The 17,169-nt window shown below is 42.5% G+C and overlaps 1 long non-coding RNA gene across 4 annotated transcripts; it reads right to left on the bottom strand.

The window, feature by feature from the left end:
• Positions 1–256: 256 nt before the first annotated feature.
• LOC110698002 lies at positions 257–14,686 on the bottom strand. 4 transcript variants are annotated; one of them, XR_002506625.1, is made up of 4 exons: positions 13,951–14,664; positions 2,116–2,203; positions 1,179–1,373; positions 257–478 (listed from the first exon to the last, which is right to left on the bottom strand). It is a non-coding gene; the product is annotated as an uncharacterized LOC110698002 (long non-coding RNA). The 4 variants fall into 4 exon arrangements; XR_002506626.1 differs by having other exon boundaries at positions 1,179–1,296; positions 13,951–14,659; XR_002506624.1 differs by having other exon boundaries at positions 1,179–2,203; positions 13,951–14,686.
• Between the last annotated feature and the right edge of the window lie 2,483 nt (positions 14,687–17,169).

Raw genomic sequence — 17,169 nt, 5'->3', positions numbered from 1 at the left:
AAACATATAGTATCACTTTATCCGACATTATGTATCACTTTTTCAACCTAATGTAACACTTTGTTGATTATTAGGTAACATTTTTCAATCATCTTTTGACATATAGTAGCACTTTATTCAACATTATGTATCACTTTTTACAAGTTAATGTAACACTTTATTCATTAATAGGTAACGTTATTATTACTATTATTATTAAATCATAAAATGATACGAAGTACTTTACTTGTTCATCATAAGCTATATTCATTATCAATAAAACTAAATTCAATCTTTAATTGATAAAGGTGAAGTCAAATACAAGAAAAAACCAAATAAATCAAAACTTAGTAGTACTCCATTACACTATTACTATATACAATTAAAAAGAAAAAAAACTGCACAACAGCTCCAAGGAAATTAAACTAATGGAATCAATTTTCTCTCTATCTTCTACTAATTGCTTGAAGATTTACGAGTATCTTTGTCTTCAATTAATCTGGACAATAAGCAAAAAAACTAAAATTAAAAATCAATCAAATATACACTAAAGTTAAACATAGAGACATAATTAGGCCTAACAAGTGAACACAAAAAATGTATACAGAAGCCTATAAAGATTGCTTAATTACTGGTAGAATACAAAAAAAAAAAAAAAAAAAAAGGAGTGAAACCATACTAATACTTGGCAGGCGTATTGGCGATTGCAATGACAAGCTAATTCAAATTCTCAATAACTTTATAAGATTAATTAGTTAAAATTGTATCTCACCTGAACAATAATTAGTTCCAAATTCAATTTTAACTAGAAATTTTAGCTTGGTTAATTTACCAATTCCAGGTCTCAATTTATATAAATGAGGTGTATCTAGAAAATTGAAACTGATAATTCCCCTAAAAACCTACAGGAATCTTAACGTACTCCTTAATGAAGGTATGAATTTTAAAATTAGCAAGCCATTAACGACAAGATTCATACAAAATTAAACCAAAACAGAAACCAAATTGACAAATAAATAGGTTTGACTACACTAATGATATGCTACAAGTTTATAAGATCAAAATATAGATTAAAAACAACATCAAATTCAATTAAATCAAAGAGTAACAGTTTATCGATAAAGAATCACAAATAAAATGTGGAGATTGAAGAAAAAAGCAAAGAATAAAGAGGGGAAAGAAAATATGAGAATACTTACAAAATTGTTGTATCAAACTGGCTCATAGAGACTGAAATTTGCTAGTGCAGTTGATTAGCAGGGGTGATTTGAGATCTAACAAATGAAGAAGGTGGTTCCCTTTAGACCACCTATTCTCCTTTTACATAAATATAGCCGGAAATCATTAGCTGGTCACTGTCTGTTTGCTTTAGAATTACCATTACATGCATTCAGCTAGCAAGAAAAATTAAACTTTAGACTTCTACGAGTAGTACATAACTTGCCTTTACTTTTCTCATAACAAACTCATAGAGATTAATACACTTATCTCATGCTTTTTCTCGAATTTCTACCTCTTTGTGAAGAAAGATGAACAGGAAAAATACACTAACATAGTGGAATTTAGATAAATCATAAATCACGTGCCTTGCTAGCACTAAGTCAATGCATATTCTAATTACTCATTCAAACTTTAGTCATTGCATAACTCAAGTACCACTTTACGGTAAAGTAAGACTATCATGCTGAACTACTAGTCCTTGTACAACTACTCAAGAAAAATAAATATAAAAGCATAGAAACTTAAAAACCATGGCCTCTATGGCTCAAACAATATCGTAGTTTCTAGCTAATTCAATTTTGTTTAGTGCTTTTCATGAAATGAATACTTATTAAACGGATGCCCAAGTAGCATGTTTTAGCGGATACTTATTAAACAGATGCCCAAGTAACATGCTAAAATGATATAGACTCGGAAAAACAGGCTTTGAATCAGAGCAAAATCAGGCTATATCATCATCACAATCTATAGCAGAACCAGTTTTTTAGCTACTGTCTGTGCCAAATTCTTCTAGGCTATATCATCATCATCACAATCTGCCAAATGCATAAACCTTTGTTGTGTAGAATTATACATGTCATAGGACCTCTACTGGTCACTTTCATTGATTAGGATACGGGTTTAAGAGCTTAATACCTTAGTTAGGCAGACAATTATGATCCCACTTGACTGCATATTCAAGTACCTGAGCACCTGAGTAGAGAAAGAGCACCCGATCACCTGACTTTACATAAAACAAAGTCTAGATTATTAATTCTTCCATAATCTTAGTAGAAAGGGTATTGCAGGCATTAAGTTTGGTAATCATAGGATTCAGAACTACGACATACAGACCAACCACCATAAGATTCCAAGGCATTAATTTTTTTTTCCACGAATTTAAGCAGAAAAAGAAAAAAATGAGATAGAGTCAGGAACAAAGAAAGAGCACCTGACTGACTGCAAATTCAAATACCTAAGCACAGAAAAAGCAAAAGAGCACCTAAGTGACTGCAAATTCAAATACCTAAGCACAGATAGAGCACCTGATTGCACACAAATGCAGTCTAGATTAATTTCTAACATATTCTTAGTAAAAGGGTAATACAACAGTAAACTAAATGTAATTTGGGTCCTGATGAAATTAAGAATGGCCCTCTGAATATTTAACAGCTCATAGGTATTCAACTACCACTATAATATCAAACCTCAAGTAAATTCAACCTGCAAAATAGAGTCAGAGCTTCTCTGTTACACAACACTAAATCACTAACTTACAAAAATCACACCATAAGCTTCTCTGTTGCACAACCAATAACCAGCTTAGCCACATTCATTTCAAAAAATCAAACATGTAAGCAGAAAATTCTTGACAGTACGGGACATCACTCTAGACAATACCGAATTTAAAAGCATGTAAGCAGAAAATTCTTGAAGGTGTTACTTTCATTCATAACAGTAAAATGAAGAAAGTAAAGGGGGGAGGGGGGTGACTAATCAAGCATGCAAAGTATATTGTAAATAACAGTAAAATTTTGTGAAAAGTTGAATAGGGATCATACTCAAAACAAACAGGAAGTAACGTAGGTGGCACCCAGTACATATCATATTTTTCACTATGAAACTATACCCAAAATTATTACCTAGACCTTCCATATATTTCCCAAGACTAGAATAATTGAAAGGTAAAGCTATAAATTTAGCAATTTCCATGTAAGTACATTGTAAATAATCGATTAAGATCACCAAATCATCACCCATATCAACTAAAAAATTCATCATGCAATGTATGTGTAAAAAATAGAACAAACAAGGAAACTCTATAATCACACTTGATTAGGGGATTTTGCTCCCACCAATCGGAATGCGCCACGTGGGCCAATCAGGTCCTGCCAAGTGTCCCCCAGTTGGAACTGTCAGGGCTTGCCACATGGCACACGCTTATTCGTCCACCTTGGACCTATTATGTCATGACACGTGGCATACTCCATGCCTAATGGAGAAACCGGCCACCCAGGCCCAACTTCCGAGGGAAGCCCAATCAGCCCTAGGTTAACCTAAACCTAGGATTGGCACGTTTCCCGAGGTTATAAATACCTCCCTTAATCCTCATTAAGGGGGATTACATGCAGATCACGCGAACAACGCAGATTAAGCAATTAAACACTCTCACCTAGAGAGACCCAATCACTTTAATTTCCGCATTAATTACTCCTTAATCAAGTACTAACTTGACCGTCGGAGGCGGAGCTCCCACCACCAGGAGTCTCCGTTGTTTTGCAGGTACAAGCGTCCGGTTCCAGTCTCGGAATTGTAACTCTCCCGCAGGACATCAGAAAACCCCGAAACATCTGGCGCCGTCTGTGGGGAGAGTACTTCTGAGATGGCATCCACGTTTGTACCGACTCCTGAAGAGAGACGTCCCCTGGACGACCCTCTAGTTCAGTCGGACCACGATACTGAGAATGAATTTGAAGTTGAAGCTCACACAGCTTCAGACGAGACCCTAAGGGCCCGACGTACCCGTCATACCGAAAGGAAGGAACGGGAACATCTTCAAACTGGAAGCGAGCCAGCAGGCGCACCGCCTGTTCGGCAACAGCCGACTGACGGGTCTGCTCCCATCACAAGGAACGAACTCATGACCTTCATGAGGGACTTCAAGGGAGAAATTCAAGAGTTGATCAACAAGAAGCCGCCTGCTCTGGACAAGGAGCAGTCGGCTAAGAAACCCTCCACTTCACAGAAGAGGAAGCCAGTTCAAGGGCGAGAGGCGACTCCTCATCCTAAATCTAGGAAGCGGGAGCCGACTACCCTTGATTTCACAAAATACCGTTTTCCTACTTCAGGAACTAGGAAACCTGTTCGTCATATTCAGGCGGACGGGTCGAGGAAAACATACACAGACGCTCGGCTACTGCTAGAGCAGAAGAAGAGTGACCGATTGTCAGAGTCGGCCTCTACTTCAAACTTCCAAGACAGTCTGCGAAATACCTCGATGAGGCATACTCAGTCGTATCGTGAGAGTCAGTCAGGCGGCACCTCCCGTCAGTCCGGCTTTTATAGCGACCAGGCGGTACCAAACTTACCGTTTGTACCGCAACAACAGTATTTTTTACATCCACCTCCGTTTGGTGGACATGCAGCAAAAAATGTCCAACCTATGGACTGGCAGCTACGGTTGCTTAGACTTGGTGAACAGCCGTCGGCCTTCTCCAAGGAAATTACTGAAGCCGCTCAGCCGGCCAAAGTGAAAAATGTATTAGTAGGCGCCTATGACGGCACTACTAACCCAGAAGACCATCTGATGGCATTCACCAACCTGATGTACCTTCAGGGGTTGGATGATCCCACTTGGTGCAAGTGTTTCCCAGCGACTCTCAAAGGAATCGCACAACAATGGTTCGGCAACCTGCCGACTGGTTATGTAAATAACTTCAAGACACTTGCTTACTTATTCACCTCCAACTTCGCCATGAACATCCCTGCGAAGAAGACGACCCTTGATTTAGGAACAATTCAGCAGGGCGAGAAGGAGGGGCTTCGTTCTTACATCAGGCGGTTTAACCTGATGAGAATACAGATTCAAGGGTTACCGGATGAAGTAGCCTATACTGACTTTTTCAGAGGTCTCAAAGACGGGTCGACCTTCAAATTTGATTTGGTCCGAAAGAGGGTGGCGACTCTTCAAGAGGCCTTGATTGAAGCGGAAGCCTATATACAGGCGACTGATCTTTGTAGTACGGTAAAACAGTCAGACGGGAAAAGGTCCGACAAAAGAGAAGGACGACAGAAACAGTCGTCAAACAAAGACGAGAAGTGAAAAGAGGTCTGGGCGGCTGATTCCTCTAAACAACCGGCCCAGAAAAAGAAAAAAGAATTCAAACCATACTCCCCAAAGTATGCGTTTAACAAGGATAGCCAGTTTATCCTAAAGGAAATCAAGGGACGGATCTCAATTGAGAAGCCGGTCCCCATGAAGGGTTCTGCAAACAGTCGGAACCAAGAAAAATTCTGTGATTATCATGAAGATGTTGGTCATCACACCAATGATTGCATCAGTCTCATGCGGTATCTGGACCGCCTGGCTGAGCAAGGTGATCTTGACACTTATGTCAAGAAATCTACGGGGAACACTTCCTCAAAAAAGCAGTCGACCAAAAAGAATCAACAGGCCGACAGCTCCGATACAGATGATGCAGTCGTCTACACCATTGCAGGCGGCTTCTCAGGAGGCGGCCCCACTATTAGGGGCAACAAAGACCATATCAGGCGGTTAGATGTAAATTCCGTTCACCAAGAACGGCCCTCCAAATATTCATTTCCTGAGATTGTCATCACTGAAGAAGATCTAGGAGGGGTAAGAGGGCCGCATGACGACCCTATCGTTATTGAATGTAAAGTGGCCAACCAGAGAGTTGGCCGAATCCTCATAGATACCGGAAGCTCCTCAGATCTCATCAGTAGCAAATGTCTGTCGAAACTAAAATATCAGACTGATTGCATACATCCGGCATCCCACCCTTTAGTAGGGTTTGGAGGAGGAGTCGTCCACCCAGTGGGACGAGTGGATTTACCCATCCGCCTGGGCGAAAAAGGGGAAGGACGACACATGGTAGTCCGGTTCCTGGTAGTAAAAGAACTCTAGGCCTACAACATGATTCTGGGACAACCAACCCTGAATAATTCCAAGGCTGTTATAATCCCATCTCTTATGTTGCTCAAGTTTGAGAGGGATAATGGAACAGTCGGGTCCCTAAGGGGAGATCAGAGGATGGCCCGAGAGTGCTATCTCTCGGATGTCAAGCCCACTGTTATGGCCACTGGGACGACTGGTGGAAAAACAGACCTTGACAATGTCAAGGAGAGTGCGCATGTTCAAGAAGCAGGCGGCAAGGAGAGAAAGGCATCCTAGACAGAAGCTCAACCTGGATGGATCCAATCAGGGCATATCTGACAAACGATACCCTGCCGGATGATCATCAACAGGCGGCAGCACTGGAAAAAAAAAAAAAAAACGAGCAACCAGTTTTGAAATAATAAAGGGAGAACTTCACAAAAGGGGGTACCTTCAACCCTTCTTAAAGTGTGTTACTCCAGAAAAGGGACGAGAGATACTAGACGATCTTCAATCTGGTTACTGTGCTTCCCATATAGGCGGTAGGACGCTTGCTCAACGGGCAAGGCGGCAGGCCTACTTTTGGCCTACTTTAGAAGCAGATGCGATGGTGATGGTGAAAAAATGTGAAGTGCCAAAGGTTTGGCAAACTAATTCACCGTCCGGCTACTGACCTCACTACCATTCATAGTCCACTACCGTTTGCTAAGTGGGGCATGGATATTCTGGGTCCATATACGCCTGCTACAGGCGGAAGGAGGTACATACTTGTTGCCGTCGACTACTTCACTAAATGGGTAGAGCCGGAGGCTGTAAAGGGAATCAAGACGAAGGATGTAATTTCATTCATTTGGAAAAATGTCATCACTCGGTTCGGGGTTCCCATGTCTATGGTTTTTGATAATGGTCTCCAATTTGAGACGCCTGTTCTCAAAAGCTGGTTGGGTGACCAAGGAATTTCACACTACTTTGCATTTGTCGGCCGTCCACAAGCAAACGGCCAGGTAGAAGCCTTTAATAAAATCATCTCAGACGATCTCAAGAAAAAGATTGAACAAGCAGGCGGCCTATGGGCAGATGAATTACCACATGTTCTCTGGGCCATTAGGACGACTGAAAAAGGGGCGACTGGAGAAACTCCATTCCTCCTAACTTATGGTGCGGAAGCTGTTCTTCCAATAGAACACTACGAGCCGACTCTTCGGGTAATGCTATATGACGAAGAGGCAAACTGGGAAGCCATGCGCCTGGCATTAGACTCACTTCCTGAAAGGAGGGGCAATGCTGTCTTGCGCCATGAAATTTACCGCCTGAGAATAACTAGATCATACAACAAAAAAGTACACAAACGTCCACTCAAAGTGGGGGACTTTGTACTTAGAAAAATGGAAGCAGTTGGTAGGGCTAATGAGTCTGGCAAACTAACTCCCAACTGGGAAGGACCCTACCGAATCTGTGAAGAGGTCAGGGACGGTACCTACCGTCTGGGAACACCGGACAACTGTTGCCTCGAACTTGGAATGTAGATAATCTTAAGAAATATTTCTTTTGAATGATGTAAATAGTCAAGGGCTACTTAATAAAAGTTTGCATACTTAATATTCAATTTTGTACTAAGAGGGGCACGCCTACTAACAAACAGTCGGCTACTCTCCATAGTTTTTATTCTTACTTAAGAGGGGCATGCCGCCTATACATTTACTTGGCTACTCTCCATTGAGTATTTTACTCTATCTTCAGAGGGGCATGTCGTCTGTACCTTTACAGTCGGCTACTCTCCATTGAGTATTTTACTCTATCTTCAGAGGGGCATGCCGTCTGTACCTTTACAGTCGGCTACTCTCCATTGAGTATTTTACTCTATCTTCAGAGGGGCACGCCGCCTGTACCTTTACAGTCGGCAATTTTCCATTGAGTATTTTACTCTATCTTCAGAGAGGCAGGCCGTCTGTACCTTTACAGTCGGCTACTCTCCATTGAGTATTTTACTCTATCTTCAGAGGGGCATGCCGTCTGTACCTTTACAGTCGGCTACTCTCCATTGAGTATTTTACTTTATCTTCAGAGGGGCATGCCGTCTGTACCTTTACAATCGGCTACTCTCCATTGAGTATTTTACTCTATCTTCAGAGGGGCATGCTGTCTGTACCTTTACAGTCGGCTACTCTCCATTGAGTATTTTACTCTATCTTCAGAGGGGCATGCCGCCTGTACCTTTACAGTCGGATACTCTCCATTGAGTATTTTACTCTATCTTCAGAGGGGCATGCCGTCTGTACCTTTACAGTCGGCTACTCTCCATTGAATATTTTACTTTCTTCAGAGGGGCTACCGCCTGTACCTTTACAGTCGGCTACTCTCCATTGAGTATTTTACTCTATCACCATAGGGGCATGCCGTCTGGACATATAGTCGGCTACTCTCCATAAAAGAGGGCCGACTGGTTCCAAACACACAGCCACCCCCCTTATACTTAACTAAAAATGATCAGGGCCTGGCCGACCCTGTGCCTAACAGGCGTCTACCCTCCTTTTACTTAGCACCTACGTTCACCAAGAACTAACCAAGGCCACAGGCCGAATGATCAGACCAGGCGCCAAGCCAACTGATCCAATCTTCAAAACTAATACGACCTGTCCCAACATCATAGCAGGCGTCCGGCGGCATCCCTCCGGATGAAATTCGTCGCAGAGAGAAGCTCCCTTTTGGGTGGAACATTTCTCTATAAACTAATTACACGACACCTATACGACTGTCCCCAAGGGCAACCACGTAGCCGTTTTTGAGACAAGGATAACTCTATCACTAACCAAACCAGTGGTAGCAGTTGACATCTGAGTCAGATGACTGCCTGTATTACTTGGGATAAATGCAGGGGGTACCTCTTGAGTTAATAGCCAACAGACATTGGCGAATCAAAAGGTTCAGCCGGCCTCCGCCGCCTGGTACCTTTACTACTCAAGCAGGAGTGACGGCGACTGAGTAACTCCAAAGTTAACTCATAGTCACTCTCTCAAACTCCTGCTAGGTTAACAACTTATGAGTTAAAAGCCAACAAACATTTGCGAATAAAGGGGAACAACCGGTACCCACCGCTTGATACCTCTACTACTCAGTTACTGGGCGACTAGGTAACAATCATGTTTACTTGGTCAAACCACTTTCCTACTTGGTTAATTTTACAAATGACAGGACCGCCTGCCTAAAGGGGATCCAGTCTTTAAAATGGTTCGAATACCGATTGGATAAATGGTCGACTGATCGTCTAGCCTGGAAACAGACAACCAGTCGTCCAGGGGCATAGGCGGCGTGACTAACTATCCGTACCTGTCTGCAACTATCGGCCATGTAAAACAGTCGGTATAGTGTACAATTGGATATCAGAATATTCAATACACAAATTTGAAGCAAAACAAAAAAAATTCATTAAAAAGAAGCCGGTCATTAAAGACCGGCAAAATATTCAGAGCCCCGGCCCCCTGGCCGGGTAAATACAAACAAACGGCACGCAGGCCGTGGAAAGAAGACATAAAGCTTAAGAAGGGGGCAGATCTTCAATATTAGCAGCTGCCGCCTGGTCAGCACTCTTCTTGCTGGACTCGGCTTCAGCTGCATCCTTTTTTGATGCATTACCCCCAAGCGGCACAAGCGCCACTACCGGCTGCTCCTCCTCCTCCAACGCCTCCTCCAACGCCTCTTCCTCAGCAGCCGCCAGGATCTCTTGATTATATATATCAGAACACTGGCGGTACGTTTTTTCCCATGAGGCAAAGTCGGCATTGGGGAAGAGGCGGCCCCAAGTCATGCGCTGGATTTGAGCAGAGTCTTCCATCATCTCCCGGACCAGCTCTTTCTTTTCTTACTCGGCCTTTTCCGAGAGCTCCTGAGTAAGACTCTTCTCCTGGGTCACCAGGCGTACCTTTACGCTCGCCAAGGATTTATCCAAGGTTTCGTATGAGGACATCTTTTGGCGAAGAGGTCTTAGCTCGGCCTTGAGATTGTTGATGGTCGTCTCCAGCTCGCTATTCCTCTTCTAGGCCGCCTCTAACTGAGCCCGGATAGCGGCGGTAGCCTGCGCCTGATAATAAAGAATATCAATGGTCAGAACTTCATTTTGGGCAATTTGAAACATTGCCTTATCACAGTCAGAGGCGGCCATAGCTTTTGCAGCCTTTACCTCTTTGTTCTTCCGGTCAAGCGGCTTGCAAAGGCCGTTCACTCGGAGCAGGGCCTAAGTAAAAAGGGGAACAGGCGTCAGTTTCCAAACAAAAAAGAAAACAGGCGTCCTGGAATTCAAATACTCAAAAATATGCTAAGTATACCTCAGCAAGGACCCCTGCGATCCCGTCTAGGTCAAGGGTGCCGACACCCCTGACTGCCTCCCTTTCAGCTGGAGGAATGACCTTGATCATAGACTTGGCCACCTCGACCAAGTCAGGCTCCTGAGGGCCGGCTGCATCAAGCATATACAAACGGATTAGACCTAGTAAAGAAGGGAGCAAGTCTAAAATTTACAAGGACAATTTCATACTTCTAGGTGGCCCAGCTGGAGTTTTAGAAGAAGTGGCCGGCTGTTTCTCAGCCGCCGCATGTTTCCTGGCAGAACCAGGAGAGCTCGCAACAGTCGTCTTCCGGGCCTTGGGGTCCGGCTGTTGGGAAGAAGAAGCTCTTGGAGCGCCCGTCTAAAAAAGAAGAAAAGAGTCATTATATGCATAAACACAACTCCAAAAAGAGGGTGAAAGGTTCGAAGCCCACCAAGGGTGCCCCCTTGTTGGGGGAGTCGGTTGAAGACTGTTGCATGATGGAGGCCCGTAACATGGCCGCCGCAGCCTTGGAGGCGGTAATTTTTCTCATGGCGTCCGCTGCAAAAACAATTAGCAAAGTTAGTAAAAGTCATAACAAGAAATGCACGGAACAGCAGAGTATTCGACAGGCCGGCTACCTCTTGAGCACCGACTGCTGAGGCCACAGGCGGCCAAAAAGTACTCGTCGTAGAGCCATTTGAAGCTCGGGACGCAGTGCAGGGGTACTTGCTCTCGTACCCCTGAAGTAGAGTTCACCTTCGACTCTACTTTGAAGAGTCCTTTATCTAGGATCTCTTTCTTAGCCTTGGGGGGAACAGGCTGCATGCTGCGGCCGCCTGCAAGAAGGGGCGGATTCCTGTTCCACCTGTTGAAGCGCTTGTTCAGCTCTGTTTCTGAACTCTCAATGATGAGGAAGGTGCTCCGCCAGTTCTTCCATTTGTTTGCTTTACCTCTCGTCATGAGGTAGCCCATGTGACTCGTCAATTGATACCAGCCGGTACCGCCTGCCTTAGGGGTCTGGCTGAGGTAGTTCATGTGGGCGAAAGCCTCGAAGCTCGGCTCCACCCCGTGCAGTTCGCACCCGGCCACATAGCCGAGTACGTTGACCCAGGAGTTCGGGGCTAACTGCCATAACCCCAACTCATACTCATCCAAGATCCGCTGAACAGCCGGATGTAGTGGGAAGCACAGCCCAACCTTGATGGCCGCCTCGTAGCAACCAAAGCAGGCGCTATCATAACTGGTACCAGCCGGCCAGACGACTGTGTCTTCTGGATCCGGCACGAACACTAAAAAGCCGGGGCCCATTGTGTGGTTTGCGATAAAGCTCTCCACTTTCTCTTGCATGGCTGTGATCCGGCCCCGAGGTACCGTGCAGTAGTAGGGGGTATTTTGCTCTCGGTGAGAGGCGGATGGCTCCGCCCAATCGTCTCCCTTCTCAACTGCGTGAGAAAGCCTCGCCTCTTGCAGGCGACTGTTTTTCTCTTCTGTGTCCAGAGAAGCATGGCCAGAAGAGCTAGACTCGGAATCGTCCTCTGACGAGTCCGAAGAGGACGACTCCTCCCCTCTCCCGGAGGGGCCCGCCTCCTCTCCTTTAAAAGGAGCAGGAGAGAATGTAGAATTGTCAACAGTAAAATGGGAAGGGGTCACTTTGACTCCTCCCTCAGAACTGCCGGCTTTCAAGCCGCTTTGTTTCACTTCCACATCTGGCGCCTGGTCAGATGTTTCACTAATCGGCACCCTGTGGGAGGAGCCGTCTGAGTTTGAGATCCTGGCAGTCTTTTTTGTTCTGGCCATCATACTCTGCATAGACACAGATACAGTCGGACTTTGAATAAAGGGTAAAGATGGGTCCAGAAAAAGGCAGGCGGCACTCCTAGTTCTAGATTCAGCCGTCCCCGGTGACCGGCTGATCACTAACCTAGGTCGTGTCGTGTGCTTCCGTGGTGCCATTTCAAAAAAGAATAAAGTAAAGAGAAAATTAAGAGTAAGAGAACCGACGGTTACCTGAACGAGTGACGATTGATGAAGTTCTGAAAATCCTTTGCAGTCGGCTTGTCAGAACAGGCGGTAGGCAGAAAGGGTCCAAAATGTCAGAGCAAGTTCAGGGTCCGAATGTTCTCTCAAAAAGTTAAGTGTGAAAATGACTGAAGTCAACACTCCCTTATATAGGCGAAGTGAGAAGGCGAAGGGTCACTTCCAGAATTCATAATTTGGGCGGGAGAATCTCTCGGCCTTTCGCCGAGTGACACCTGTAGCAGACCGTCGCCTGTTACAGTGCGACACCTGTCACAGGTAACACGTGACCAGTCACGTGCCACCTGTGAGGGGCAAATGATTAGGAGATTTTGCTCCCACCAATCGGAATGCGCCACGTGGGCCAATCAGGTCCTGCCAAGTGTCCCCCAGTTGGAACTGTCAGGGCTTGCCACGTGGCACACGCTTATTCGTCCACCTTGGACCTATTATGTCATGACACGTGGCATACTCCATGCCTAATGGAGAAACCGGCCACCCAGGCCCAACTTCCGAGGGAAGCCCAATCAGCCCTAGGTTAACCTAAACCTAGGATTGGCACGTTTCCCGAGGTTATAAATACCTCCCTTAATCCTCATTAAGGCGGATTACATGCAGATCACGCGAACAACACAGATTAAGCAATTACACACTCTCACCTAGAGAGACCCAATCACTTTAATTTCTGCATTAATTACTCCTTAATCAAGTACTAACTTGACCGTCGGAGGCGGAGCTCCCACCACCAGGAGTCTCCGTTGTTTTGCAGGTACAGGCGTCCGGTTCCAGTTTCGGAATTGTAACTCTCCCGCAGGACATCAGAAAACTCCGAAACAACACTCATGTAACAACAAGTAAGGATAAGTTACTTTACCCAATTCCAACTTCCACTATAATAAATTACACACATGGGTATATAGGTGAAAAGAAGAATTCAAGTAACAAAGCAACAAAATACAAATGGAATTTTGCATAACTCTATATTTCATTGACTATATCCAAACTCATCTAAATCAAGTTTCAAAGCCCACATACTACGATTATCACCCCACTTTCCACCATGGATACCCATTTCAAACAATGCCCAATTCCAGTAATTCAATTTGCTATCCAACAACAAAAAAAAGCCCAAACAACCCCAAAATCATGTCAGCAAGAAAAAAAAAAAAAAAAAACCATCCCAAAATAAATAAATTTACTCATATCAACAGAAAAGAATTCAAGATATTAACAATGGCCTATAACTTTGAATCTTAAAATTGTCAAAATAAGATCAATTCCACTTAAAATGTGGTTGCATATGAATCTTCCATTTGTTCAGTAGCAATAGAAGTAATTACCATTAAATCACATGAAATTCTTCTCGCTTATAGAAATTGACAAAATTGCTCGGTATAATCTTTCAAAAGTTCAGTAATTATATACTATAGTTCAATATTTTACTTTAGAAAAACCCTGAATTGACTATAGTGATAATTTAATCAACGATAAACCCAAGATTGTGAAATTGATAATTGAAGGATAAACAAAAAAAAATAAAATATAATGTATTACCTAAGAAGCTCCTTTATTGGAGAAGAGAAAGCTCATATGTTGGTTTAATGAAGAATTTTTAAGTACGCTTCAATGGAGGTGAGCGAGAGAAGTGGGTACAGACTACAGCCTTGAAGATTCAACATTTAGGGTTTCTTTAATATCTTCGATAGTAACGCCGCCGTAGAAGCAGTCAAGCCGATGTCGGTTTTCGAAGGAGGGCAGTGGTGGGAGGGTGAGAGCAGAGCAGGACTAATAAAACCTAAGATTATTAGGAGTAAATTAAAGTTGAAATGAGTGTTTTTTTTTTTTTTTTTTTTTTTTTTTTATCGAAAAGGGTTTTGATTTTCTTTGATTCTAGCGGTTTTAGTTGAATGAGGCCAATGTTTTTTTTATTTTTATTTTTTTGGCGGTAATACCCAACTTTTTTTAATAGAATTTGGGTATTAACACTAACTTTTACTTTATTATAAATGTTTAATTTACCTAAAAATAATGTAATACCTCTTTGTGTTACCATAAAATGTTACTAATTTAAAAAGTGTTACTTTGAAATGTTACTTATGTTAAAAGTGTTACATTAAGTGTTTACATTCTAATAAAGTGTTATCAAAGTGTTACTTATAAAACTAATATTTTGCATTTTAAGAAGTGTTACTAATTACGTGTTACATAAACTCAATTATGTACTAGTGATGCAGAGGCACATGATTTAAGTGCCACTCTGGAGCACCCCTTCACCCATCCACAAGATCAGACATAGGAGCATACAGAGCTGCCGGTATTAGACCCTACTACGCTCTGGTAAGTACGTACATTTAATGAATTGGACTTATATTCTTATTTTCGAAAAAGTAACCTATTTATTACTTCTAACAAGTTCTACATTACTTTTTGTTGATGATCATCTAACATTGTTGTTTCTCATTTATTGTAGGTTTGATGATAACAAGGTGAGGAGTACGGTCTCCGGTACGCTAACTGGATACTATCGAGCCCCTTGGAGGAACTATGGAGAGGTAGATTAAGGAACGAGACAACACTGGTGGAACTTGTTCAGCGTATGCTATTTTTAACTCAGTTAATACATGTTTTATTAACTGTATTGATTGAGTTGAGTTTATAACTTTTAAATTTTTATCATTCGCAGAATCAATTCACATGGGCACCTCAATTGAACAAGCATGTGAAGATCACGTTTGAAAGGAAGTTTGCAACTTGCCTGCGTGACATGTTCCACACAGTCACACACAAGATGAATGGCGCCAAGCCAGGCTGACTCAATCAGGAAGTCCACAAGAAGATGATGAACATTGTTGCCACAGATCCAACGTATAAGAAGTAGTCTGCCCAAAATAGGAAGAACAGAAGGGGCGGTTCGATGGAAAATATGGTTGAACCAACCCACTATCAGGGTTCTATGTCAGTTATCCAACATGCAAAAAGGATGGTATGTTTGTTTAATAGGCAAGTAAAATAGAAGGCATTTGTGCATTACAATGTAATGGTGGTGTGACATTTATAACGATGATTTTCTGCATATATAATCAAAGGCGGCGAAGAATCAAGGCCAGCTACCAACAGCTCCTGAGCTTTTTCTGAAGACGCACTTCAAGGATGTGCCTGGGAAAGGCACAGTGCCAGCCAACACCAAAGCGAAGCAAATTGCGGTAACAACTTCAATATAACTTAGAATCTAAACTTATTTGATTGATTTCAAGAAAATGGGCAAAGTAGAACTCACTTAGGCCATATTTGGATGAATTTGGACCAAAATGGTTTCTAAAACTTAGGTAATTGGGTTTTTTTTTATGATTTCAAGTCCTATACACCTAAAACTACCTATCATTGACATGTTATGAGAAAGAAAGAATTCATTTGGTAATAAATGAAGAAAATGGGCAAAGTAGAAGTAACTTAGGCCATATTTGGATGAATTTGGATCAAAATGGTTCCTAAAACTTAGTTAATTGGTTTTTTTTGTGATTTCAAGCCCTATACACCTAAAACTACCTATTATTGACATGTTATGAGAACGAAAGAGTTCATTTGCTAAAAAATGAAGAAAATGGGCAAAGTAGAAGTCACTTAGGCCATATTTGGATGAATTTTGTTAAAAATGGTTCCTAAAACTTAGTTAATTGGTTTGTTTTGTCATTTCAAGCCCTATACACCTAAAATTACCTATCATTGACATGTTATGAGAAAAATAGAGTTCATTTGGTAAGAAATGAAGAAAATGGGCAAAGTAGAGGTCACATAGGCCTTACTTGTTCTATTTTGTTGAAAATGCTTCTACTTACTTAGTTAATTGGTTTTTTTTTTTTGTGATTTCAAGCCCTGTACACCTAAAACTACCTATTATTGACATGTTTTGAGAGAGAAAGAGTTCATTTGGTAAGAAATGAAGAAAATGGGCAAAGTAGAAGTCACTTAGGCCTTACCTGGTTCTATTTTGTTGAAAATGCTTCCTTAAATTTAGTAAGTTGCTCCTTTTCATATGTATATCTTGTAGGAGGCCTACCAAAAGAAGGTTGAAGAAGCAAGCACTCAAGGGATTCGGAAGAGTGCGAATGAGTTTTACTGGGAGATTCCGGGTGGTCACAACAAGAAGGGTCATGTGAAGGGACTTGGCCAAAGTGCAGAGTTGTACTATGGCAACCGGATGGGTCGAGTTTCCACGTCTTCACAGCATTACACACCTTCCATTGTTTCTCTAATGCAGGATCATATGGAGCATAGGATGCAAGCTCTTCGCAGTGAAATACGGAGTGAATTGGAAGTCAAGATGGAAGCCCGACTTCAAGCCCAAATGGCCGCAATGGAGAGGAGAAACCAGGAGAGGTGGGATGAGTTTATGATCGTTTCCCCAGCGGCACATGTTCCACCATTCAACCTCAGAGTCGAGGCCCCAAGGATGACCCGGGTAGTGGCGGAGCAAGGTAGGGTACCCCGGCTGTAGCTTAGTTGTAGTTATGTAGTATGTACATGTACTTAGTTTGGATTATGTTTTATGGCCGCATACAATTTATATATTATTTTCGTAATTAAATTAATTTAGTTTTATCGTGAATTAGGTGCAGGAGATATAGGTTTCGAATGGTGGTAATTCCAAAAAAAAGTCGATTGATTTGTTAAATTAGCAGTTGAAATTCCGACAGAATTTTTTATGGTATTATCCGTCGGAAATTCCTTCTGCTGCGACGGAAAAATAATCCGTCGGAAAATTGCGATGGATTT

Source organism: Chenopodium quinoa, unplaced genomic scaffold (assembly GCF_001683475.1).
Source record: "Chenopodium quinoa cultivar QQ74 unplaced genomic scaffold, ASM168347v1, whole genome shotgun sequence".
NCBI lineage: Eukaryota > Viridiplantae > Streptophyta > Magnoliopsida > Caryophyllales > Amaranthaceae > Chenopodium > Chenopodium quinoa.
Note: the sequence above shows the minus strand (reverse complement) of the source record. Positions and strands in the feature narration are given on the sequence as shown.